An 11,144-nucleotide genomic window follows, 5' to 3' on the forward strand; every position below is an offset into this window, starting at 1 on the left:
TATCTTTCCCTATTCTCCCCACCATCATATATCACCTAGTCACTTACCTGAAGTTTAATATCCCTCGCCCACACCCCAATGACTTATTTCTCCACAAATTCATCATTTCTTTGTCTAAAGACATATAAGCTTTCTGCTCTGGTTACTTCTTTGGGATTTTATTTTCTTGTGAACAGTCCCATGTACATGTAAAATTCTAATAAAACCTGTATGCTTTTCTCCTGTTAATCTGCCTCATATTAGTTTATTTTTTAAAGATTTATTTATTTATTTGACAGAGAGAGAGAGCACAAGCAGGGGGAGCAGCAGGCAGAGGGAGAGGGAGAAGCAGACTCCCCCCTGAGCAGGGAGCAAGGACCCTGGGATCATGACCTGAGCAGAACGCAGATGCTTAACCAACTGAGCCACCCAGGCATCCCTGCCTCATATTAGTTTAATTCTTAGAGTCAGCTGGAGACACTAGAAGGGTAAAAGAAAAAATTTCCTACCCTACACTAGCTTATTTGGCTATCCATTCTAATAAAATCATGTATGTAAATTTCCTAGTAGAGTGCTTAAATATATATTAGGCTTTCAATAAATATTAGTTTCTTTTAAGAATTTATGAAGGGGGTAGATTCTGGACATTATCTCCCCTAGGACAATTAGATACAAAAGATAAGTGGAAATGTTTGGTGGTGTTTTACATTCATTATTCTAAAAAATAAATAAATAAAAATAATAAAATTCCTTACTCTTCATGGTTCAACATATTAGCCCAGGGCTAAAAAATTAGACAAATGAGATACTATGTTTGAATTACTCAGAAAGTTCCTAATATATACCAAGTATCCAAATATTATCATTAAATTATTTCCATGTTGTTATGGACTGAATGTTTGTATACACCACAAATTCATATATTGAAGCCCTAACTTCCGGTGTAATCCTATTTGGAGATGGGGCCTTTGGGCAGTAATTAGATTTAGATGAAGTCATGAGGGTGATATCCTCATGATGGGATTAGTGTCCTTCTAAGAAGAAGAAAGAAATATGAGATCTCTCTCTTACTATCTCCCCCTCACTCTCTCCCCATCTCCCCCTTTCTGCTCTCTCCCTCCCTGTCTCCCTCCTAAGGGAGCACAAAAATGAGATCATGTGAGCACACAGTGAGGTGGCAGCAGTCTGCAAGCCAAGAAGAGGGCCCTCACCTAGAACCAAATTTTTTGGCACCTTGATCTTAGACTTTCCAGCCTCTGTAAGAAATAAATGTCTGTTGTTTAAGGCACTCTGTCTATGATATTTTGTTATAGCAGTCCAAGCTAACTAAGGCACATGTATAAAAGGATATTTTTGGAAGAGTGCTTCTTCAGCTTTCTCACACCTTGTAAAATTTACTGTCAATTGTTTCTCATCAAGGTTATGCAAATGTGCTTAGGGCAAATTACTAGATTAAGAATCAACTAATGATAAATTTAAAGCACCCATCTCAGTACCTAGTATATAAAAAATGATTAATAAATATTAATTCCCTCCCCCTGTCTACACAGGAATTTGCATGCAAAAAAGAAACTCCACTTATAGAACTTATTAGAATTATATTCAAATACAACATGGAAGTTAAGCTTTGATTCTTTTTCTTTTTTAAAATCACACCATCTTGACAGTACAAATCAGTTTCTCAAAAGGTAGGATGTGTGCCAGAGGAATATGGAGACTAAACAAGTTTAGCTTTGACCATGATGACATTAAAACATGGCACAAGGACAGCATAGGGAATATAGCTGATGATACTGTAATAGAGATGTATTAGAACAGATGGTAGCTACACTTGTGAACATAGCACGATGTATAAACTTGTCAAATCACTATGTTGTGTACCTGAACCTAATGTAACATTGTGTGTCAACTATACTTAAAAGAACAACAACATAGCACAAGGACCATCAAGGGGCAGGGAAGGAAGTTGGCTACCTTCCCCAGTGCCAATCAGGATCATGCTCTGCTGAGTCAAAATATGAGAAAAACAATAAAAAGAAGAGACAAAACAGAAGGATTCAAAGGACAGATGACATGTCTACAGTAGATCCACTAGGTAGCTAATATTGAAACTGTGTATAAGAAATTAAGGCACAAATTGCCACAATAAAAGTCCATCGTAGAAACATCTGGATGGGTCTGAGCAAGTTTAAGGAAAAGATGAGCAGCCATGACAACTCAGAAGCTAGCAGAAGGGCAGTGTGAAAGGAGTCAGTAGGGTAACAAAGAGGGGTATAAAGGGAAGGAAAATAGATGACAGTTCCCACAGACAAAACTGGGTATGCTGTGTGGTAAACTGGGAAGCAGATTTGCTAAGTCTTTATCTATTTCCCTCCCTCCATTTCTCTCTGTCTGTCTGTCTCTCTTTTTCTCACAACACACACACCACCTTTGAAAAATTCCTATCTTTCATGTGCCATGAATACTGATAGAATCAGATTATCTGGCTAAATATGTGAGGTCACTAGACACAATGTGACCAGAATTCTCATAGTCCTCATGCTCATACTTGCTGAGCAGGGCAAGACTAATGATGGTAGGGAACGATTTGGTAATGAAAATATCAACAGAGGTGGAGTAAGACCGTTCATAGTGTCAGTTACCTGTCCATTAGTGATATAGATTTTCTGACTCCAGAACAAACCCTGGAAAGCTTCAATTGAGCAAGTATAAAGGTATAAAAAGGGAGAGTGAGAAGAAGCTTATCTGATTTCAGTGAATAAGGCTGAGTCCACAACAGGGCAGGAATAATAGAAAAGAAAGGCAAGAAGTATTTTTGCTACATAAATAGCAAAGATGTTAAATATTTCAAAAAGAAAGAAATAACTACCCAGACCAGAAGGAGGGTGTGGTAGGCAGAATAATGCCTCCCCAAAATGTCTATGTCCTAATCTCTGGAATTTGCAAATATGCAAATTACCTATTGGAAGGGGACTTACACCACCAAGGGGACTTTGCAGATTCAATTAACTTAAGAACCTTGGAATGGGGAGATTATCCTGATCCAGTGGGTTCCATGTAATCACGAGGGTTCTTAATAGTGGAAGAGGGAGGCAAGGACATTTAAGTAGACTAATTACTGATTCAACAACTATAACTAAAGCCACCTTGTTTTTGGGGGGTTTTTTTTTTGGTTTTTTTACAGATTTTATTTATTTGAGAGAGAGACAGAGACAGAGACAGAGTATGAGCCCGGGAGAGGAGACAGAGGGTGAAGGAGAAGCAGACTCCCCACTGAGCGGGGAACCCAATGCGGGGCTTGATCCCAGGACCCTGAGATCATGACCTGAGCTGAAGGCAGGAACTTAGCTGTCTGAGCCACCCAGGCACTCCAAAAAGCCACCTTGTTTTTAACTAGTACCAGTCTGGAGTGAAGTCTCTAGTGAGGAACTGCAAGGCTCTGTCCTTGATATTTACATTTAAGTGTTTTTATCAGTGACTTATTTGGATGAAAATATAGGGAGAACATGCTCATAGAATATGCAGATAATACATAACTGGGAGTAAGAGCATCTATGTTGAGTAGCAGAGTCAGGATCCTCAAATGTCTTGCCAGCTAGAATAATGCAATGAATCTATCATGGTGATAGATAAGAGGATAAGACTGGAGTAGCAACAGTAAATTCAAAATGAATCAAAAGATTGATGTGGCTATCAAAAATTTAATGAGATTTTAGGCTGTAATAATAGTAACATAGTATCCAGAATTCTGGATGGTTTCATGATCACCTAGAATATTGTATCTGTTCTGGGAACCCCATTCTAAAAGAAAATAAACAAATTGCTTTGCATTGAGAGGAAAGTAAATAGAATGATGAAACTGATTTCTAACATCAGTTGGTAAGACCAGGCTGAAGATATCATCCTTGTCATAAGAAATACTGGCATAAAGCAAAGGCAGAGGACTGCATGACACTCATCCTCAGATTTTTTTTTCTTTCAAGATATTTAAATTCAAGTTAGTTCACATATAGTATATTAATATAGTGTATAGTTTCAGGGATAGAGTTTAGTGATTCATCAGTTGCATATAACACCTAGTGCTCATTCCATCAAGTGCCCTCCTTAAAGCCCATCACCCAGTTACCCCATCCCCTCACCCACCTCCCCTCCAGCAGCCCTCAGTTTGTCTCCTATATTCAAGAGTCTCTTATGGTTTGCCTCCATCTCTGACTTTATCTTATTTTATTTTTCTTTCCCCTCCCCTATGTTCATCTGTTTTGTTTCTTAATTTCCACATATGAGTGAAATCATATGGTATTTATCTTTGTTTGATTCACTTATTTTGCTTAGCATAATACCCTCTAGTTCCATCCATATCATCGCAAATGGCAAGATTTCATTCTTTTGGCTGGCTGAATAATATTCCATTGTATATATATCACATCCTTTTCATCCATTCATCAGTTGATGGACATTCTCTTTCCATGTTTTGGCTATTGTGGACAGTGCTGCTATAAACATTGGGGTGTATGTGCCCTCATCCTGTAAGATTTTAAAGTAAGGTAGCATAGTATAGTAAGAAAGTAGGTTGTAGAGACACACTGCTTAAGTTTAAATCCCAACTCTGCCACTGCACACATTTGTGACCTTGAGCAAATTACTTAACTTCTTCTGGAGTCTCATTTTCCTCTTCTGTAAAACTTGGATAGTAGTAGCATCTGTCCTTTAGAACTGTTATGAGGATATACTGAATTATTATCTGTAAAGCCCTCAAAACAAAGCCGGATGGAGATCAACTGTGATATAAGTGCTTGCAAAAAAAATGAAATAAACCACAAAGAGGTTTGGTCAGGATTAAACGACTTGGCCTGTATGAAGTACTTACTGGGTCTGGTGGATAGTAAATAAAGTATGACAGCTGGTATTTTTTTTTTCAAGGACTGTAATGTGAAAGCAGAATTAGACTTAACCTCCAAACAAGTGTCCTAGGAAAACAGCAGACATAAGTTGTAAGTTGTAATTACATCTCAACAGACAAAAGAACTCGTTACTAGTAAGAACTCTCTAGAATGTGAGGGAAGGTATAAAACTGTGCTCTTGATTCACATAGATGTTGAGTTCAAATCACAGCTCTTTCCTTTGATTTCCTCACCTGTAAAACGGGTGAACATAATGGGGCGCCTGGGTGGCTCAGTCAGTTAAGCGTCTGCCTTCTGCTCACGTCATGATCCCAGGGTCCCAGGATTGAGTCCCAGTAGGGCTCCGTGCTCTGCGGGGAGTCTGCTTCTCCCTCTTCCTCTGCCCTTCCCCGAGTTTGTGCTCACTCTCTCTCTCTTTCTCTCTTGCCCTCTTTCTCAAATAAATAAATAAAATCTTTAAAAAAAATAAAATTAAATGGGTGAACACTGAAGGTAATGATGACAATTAAATGAGAGAATGTTAAGGGAACCTTTGTCTGTACTACCCCTTGCTGTGTCCCTGGTACCCAGAACAGTGTGTGGAATTTAGTAGGCACTTGATAAATACTTCTTGAGTGGATACATGTTGAGTAAAAGCGCTATAGTGGGGCACCTGGGTGACTCAGTTGGTTAAGCACCTGCCTTCGGCTCAGGTCATGATGTCAGGGTCCTGGGATTGAGCCCTGCAACAGGCTCCCTGCTCAGCGGGGAGTCTGCTTCTCCCTCTCCCTTTGCCCCTCCCTCCTGCTCATGCCCTCTCTCTTTCTCAAATAAATAAATAAAATCTTAAAAAAGAATGATATAGTGTCAGTTACCTTCCCAATTCCCTGCCAAAACTTAAATCTCCATGTCTACTCCAGAGAAGCACTGGAACATGCACAGGAGGCATGGGGAAAATGTTTATAGCACCAGTTATTATAGTGAAATGGGAAAAACCTGGAAGAATGGTTCAGTAAATGATGGTTCATGTTATGGATTACTATGCAGCAGTTAAGAAGAATGAAGCATGTCTATATGACATGGAAAGTTTCCCAAGCCATCATTGTTTAATACAAATAGCAAAGAAAACATTCGTATCATATGTCTACTTAAATATTATGATAAGCTTGGTAAAAGACCAAGAAGAAAGTTAAAATAGTGGTTACCTTTGTAAAGGTATCTCCATACCTTTGGAATGGAGGATGGGGCATGGATGAAGGGGTTTTAGCCTGATCTTTGAAGTTCTGATAATTTTCGAAAGCTCTGCCTTCAAAGTAGTTGTTCCCAGTACTTGAGCAAGATTATGCAAAGGCTAGGGAAATACTTGATAGGGATATTATAGAGAAGAATCGGCATTAAATTATTTTATAGTTCTTCCTTACCCTGTGAGTTTCTGATTCCTTAGTTCAAATTCAATGGTAAATACAGCCTATGCAGATACAAAGTTCATTTTTCAGACGTGTCTTTGTAAGTGGAGGGGAGGTCATGAACTCATCTCCTTTCTTCTCATCAATATCCCTTTCCTTCAAGGCCATCTGAGAAGACTTACACAGTAAAAACAGACAGTTTAGAAACTAACACCTTTAAAGTTCTCAGGGAATTTGAATAGATTGAAATTGCCTGAGGGAATGTGTTTTCTGAATGGTTTCTGATAAGCCATTCAAAGAAAAGAGAAGGAGTCCTTCAAATGACTCTCTATACAAAGTTTCCCCTGATGAAACACCTATTTGCAGATATTATCCTTAACCTTTCAATGAAGGACTCTGGAATGAAGAAAAAAAAGCACAGAAGAATAAAAAGAACAGAAACACAGAGGACTTGGAAGTCACCCTGGGAACTGACAGGAGGGCAATGTGTCCCAGTGCCCCACTGGACTTCAGGAGCTTTTTTTTTACTACTAGCTAGAAAATGGGAACAAAGCACAAAATTTACCTATACATAGACAATATTTTCATAGTCATGTTTTATTGCATTGAATAACTTCTTACCATGTAAAACAAGGAAACAAAAACCAGGGTTATTTTAGTCTTCATATGGTACTTGTCTCCCTACAAAAGAGAAAGGTTTAAGTGCATCGAAAACCTGCTGCTTTGGTTGCTGCAAGGCGGTTTTGGTGAAATCTCCCGGCTGCTTCAGTAGTACCGCGGGGTGACAGTCATAGATTGGAAGGATGGCTTTGGTCATTTTTCCAGCTTCTCCTCTTTCAAAGGCCAAATGTTAGGGTAGGAGGGCTGTCCTGGAGTTGTGCTTATGCTACACAATGGTTTCTAATTCTCAGATTCTAAAGCGTCCTCATAATTAAGCAGATTCCAAGGGCTGAGAAAATAAATCAAAGAGCTGATCGAAGGAAGCAAGCCTGACCCCCAAGCCAAAAAGAGGCGGATAATAGCAGTCCACAGCATGTCAGGTATTTTCAATAGTGCCCAATGCCCTTAGGAAACAGAATCTAATTAGGTAATTGTCCATAAAACCCGTGAAGTCAGAACTGAACATTTTTTAAACAGGTGATTTTGGGGGCAGGATTTTCAACTGTACGGACCTAGACTTGAATGTCTGAATTGGATCACATGTGGGGAAAATATAATTTACAAGGGGAAGTTAAATTTGTTTTCTACTTAAAATTTTACGGGACATGAAACTGATTAGCCCTTTCTTTAGGGAAAGCAGAAAATGAGAAAAGCAAGGTAATGATCATTAGTGAAATGTGATACATATTGGTATTCTGTAACCTGCCAAACTACGGGTGATTAATCATTAAGGCAATCAGTTATTCTTTACTATTTTTAGGAATCTCAGATATTTCCATTATAAATGCACAATAATGAAAGCACCTCTTTAGACGTAGTTGATTGTTAAATGGGTTATGAGCTAAATGAAATACAAATCAGCTGACATTTTAAGTTAACTGTCATTTTTACATAAAAAATGTATTGGCTTTTAATATATGCAATATGGTAAATGAGAGAAAGCTATACATACCTGTAAGTAAATGACTTATTTATGCTCAGAATGTAAACTCATGAGAGACTGAGCCTGGGTGGCTCAGTTGGTTAAGTGTCTACCTTCATTCAGCTCAGATCATGATACCAGGGTCCTGGAGTTGAGCCCCACATCAGGCTCCCTGCTTGGGCTGCTTCTCCCTCTGCTGCCCCCCTGCTTATGTTCTCTCTCTCTCTCAAATAAATAAAATCTTTTAAAAAATGTAAATTCACGAAATTGTTTCTAAAAAGGGGAGATTTACTTAAAGCAGAGAAGTGGAGTATGCTGGGAATCAGCAGTGACTCAAAACTAAGAAAGAAAAAAATTACTATTGCTAGTTATTAGGGACAAAACTAAATGAAGAATTTTGGTGATGCCTAGAAATTAAACATTAAAACTTTAAATTCTTAAAACTTTTGTAGAACCATTGAAAATGTTACTGAGAAGATGTAGTTTGTTTTACTAGTACCAGACATATACTAAGTGGTGAATGAGGAGTCATAATTTCTATATGTGAGTATTCAGGCAAAAGGTAAAGAGTCATACATTATTAAATATTTCTCTTTCACTTGCTTTGTTTCTTTCATGTATTTATTATAGAGGGAAAATTATATGGGGGCCATCTAGTGGCCAATGCAATATTGCCCAACCCCCTCTGGCTTTGAAACAAATGATTGATTTTCCAGAATTGTATTCCATCTCTTTTGATGTCAAAACAAAGCAAACATGGTGTCCTTTATGATAGAAATCTCTTAGTGGATGGTTTCGCCATTGAACTGTTTGGATGTTTTGCTTTATAATTTGTTAACCAGTGGCAGGGGTGGGAACAGGTGGTAGACTTACGAATAATGACAAACACCTTAAATGTCAAGAGAGCACTTTGGTTAATCAGTATTTCAGCAATTTCATTAACAAAGGTGGTTAGCTTTTACAGTTTTTTTTTAAAGAATTATTTTTGAGTAGGAATTTAAAATTGTATTTACTATCAATCCAGCTGACACAGTAAATCGATTGAGAAGCTAGACTGGTATTCAGCAGGTACTCACCTAGACTGTTGATTTTTTTACTGATATCTCCTTACTTAGTGCTCATTCTGTATCTGTTGACTATAATGTTGTTGAGAAGTAGATTTCGATTAGCTACGTATTTAGGCATGTGCCTAATGTCTATAATCAATCAGGCAAATTGCCTAACTGGAATCTTGCTGTGAATTTAAAAACCATAGTTATTTTGACCTTCCTTTCTAATCCCCAGAAATAACTAATGTTAACAGTCTCTTGTATACCCTCCTTGAAATGTCAAGGACTATACAAGTATAAGTTTTATTATACAAAGAATATTGCATATGCTATCTTGCTATTTTTCTCCACTAAATTTAATATATATCTTGAAGCTACTTCCCTACATACACGTATAGAAAAGGATTCTCCTTTTTGAATTGCTGCAAAACACTCTATTGTGTGGACATACCATAATTCATTTCACCAGTCCTCTACTGATAGGCATTTAACTTGTTTCCAATCTTTGATTATTACCAAAAAATCATAGAAACAACATCCTTTACGTATTTCCTTGCTCACGTGTGACAATAATTCCTAGAAGTGGAAATAACATTGGGTAACTTAAAATTTTGACTTTCAAATCCAATTTTCAAATTGATGGAAGAAAATTTTTGAATGTAGTTGTGCTACCATGTTGATATCAAGTTGGTTCTGCCATTCTGCTTGCTATTGTGGCTCACTTACGTAGTAACGGAGTTGGGACGCAAAGATGGGATGTTGGTTGCAAAGCTAAAGACTACTTTTTCTCCACCCAACTATAAAGGAAGCCCGTATGTAAAGCTTAGTTAAATGAAAATCTGTGGAAGGCAGTGAACCAGGCAGAGTGGAGCAAATGTCCATATTGATATTTTGTTCTATGCTTTAATATTTTTAGAAAGCATACTTCCTGGGTCTAATAGGCTTTAAAATATCTTTTACAACATAACAATTTCCATTTAATCTTTAAGTGAGAATTATTTCTTGATAATCAAATGTTATTTACAGTATTGAATTTCAGTTGAATGATAGGGTTTTTTTGAATTATAGTTTCAAATGATTAAATTCAATTTTCAGTATTTGTGAGCCAAAGACAACCTTTCATCATCATCATCATATCATACTCTTTTTAAAGATTTTACTTATTTGTTTGAGAGAGACAGAGAGAGAGCACACAAGTGGGGGGGAGGGGCAGAGGGAAAAGCAGACTCCCCACTGAGCGTTAGCCTGATGTGGGGTTCCATGTGGGGCTCGATCCCAGGACCCTGAGATCATGACCTGAGCCAAAGTCAGACACTTAACCAACTGAGCCATCCAGGTGCCTCATTACATCAGACTCTTCTAAGCTGGGAAAACGTTTCTCATTTATTGCATATTAGGTTATACAGCATTTTTTTCAAAAGCACATGCAGAAGTTAACTATAAAAATTAATGATTTTACTATACTTTTCATTTTCCCTTGTGATCCATTAAAGTGAAATGATATAGAACTTTAAACCAGTATGAAAGTAAGCATGTCTGTTTTCATCACTACTATATACCAGACACCAATTCAACACTTAGAATATATTTGAGTTTAATAAATAACTTGCTCAATTAATACTTCACATCATAGTGAACTTAAAACGGAATATCCAAATTCTTGTGTTTTAATTTCATTGTGATAAGTATGCTTATTATATGTTCAAATCACCTACCAATTACACCCAACACAACATTTACCAGCTCAATTTAAATATGATCAAATTAGTCCAATATGCAGGTGGCAGTAATTTTTAATTGATGGATAATGCAGAGGGAATCGTATCAAGTTATTTTGCTATATCCCTTTTCCTGTCTAGATCAAGTGCTTCCTTTATGGTGTAATATGTAATAAATGTGCACTGAGATACTACTATGAATAAGTTATCAGAAGATGGTTTAAAATTGCTATATTTAATATCAATGGTTACCATTTTTAAGCATTGACTATGTGCCACCCAGTAGGGAACTTATTTAAAACATGTGCTTTTTTTTTTGAATAAAAATACCATTAATCCTCATACCATTTAATCCTCAGTACATCTCTATGAAATGTGGTATTTTAAAAAAAAATTTTAATTTTTTTATAGATTTATTTATTTGATAGACAGAGAGAGATAGTGAGAGAGAGAGCACAATCAGGGGTAGTGGCAGGCAGAGGGAGAGGGAGAAGCAGGCTCTCCGCTGAGCAGGGGGCCCGATGCAGGGC

Source organism: Mirounga leonina, unplaced genomic scaffold (assembly GCF_011800145.1).
Source record: "Mirounga leonina isolate KUSES-001 unplaced genomic scaffold, KU_Mleo_1.0 Mir_101664, whole genome shotgun sequence".
Lineage (NCBI taxonomy): Eukaryota > Metazoa > Chordata > Mammalia > Carnivora > Phocidae > Mirounga > Mirounga leonina.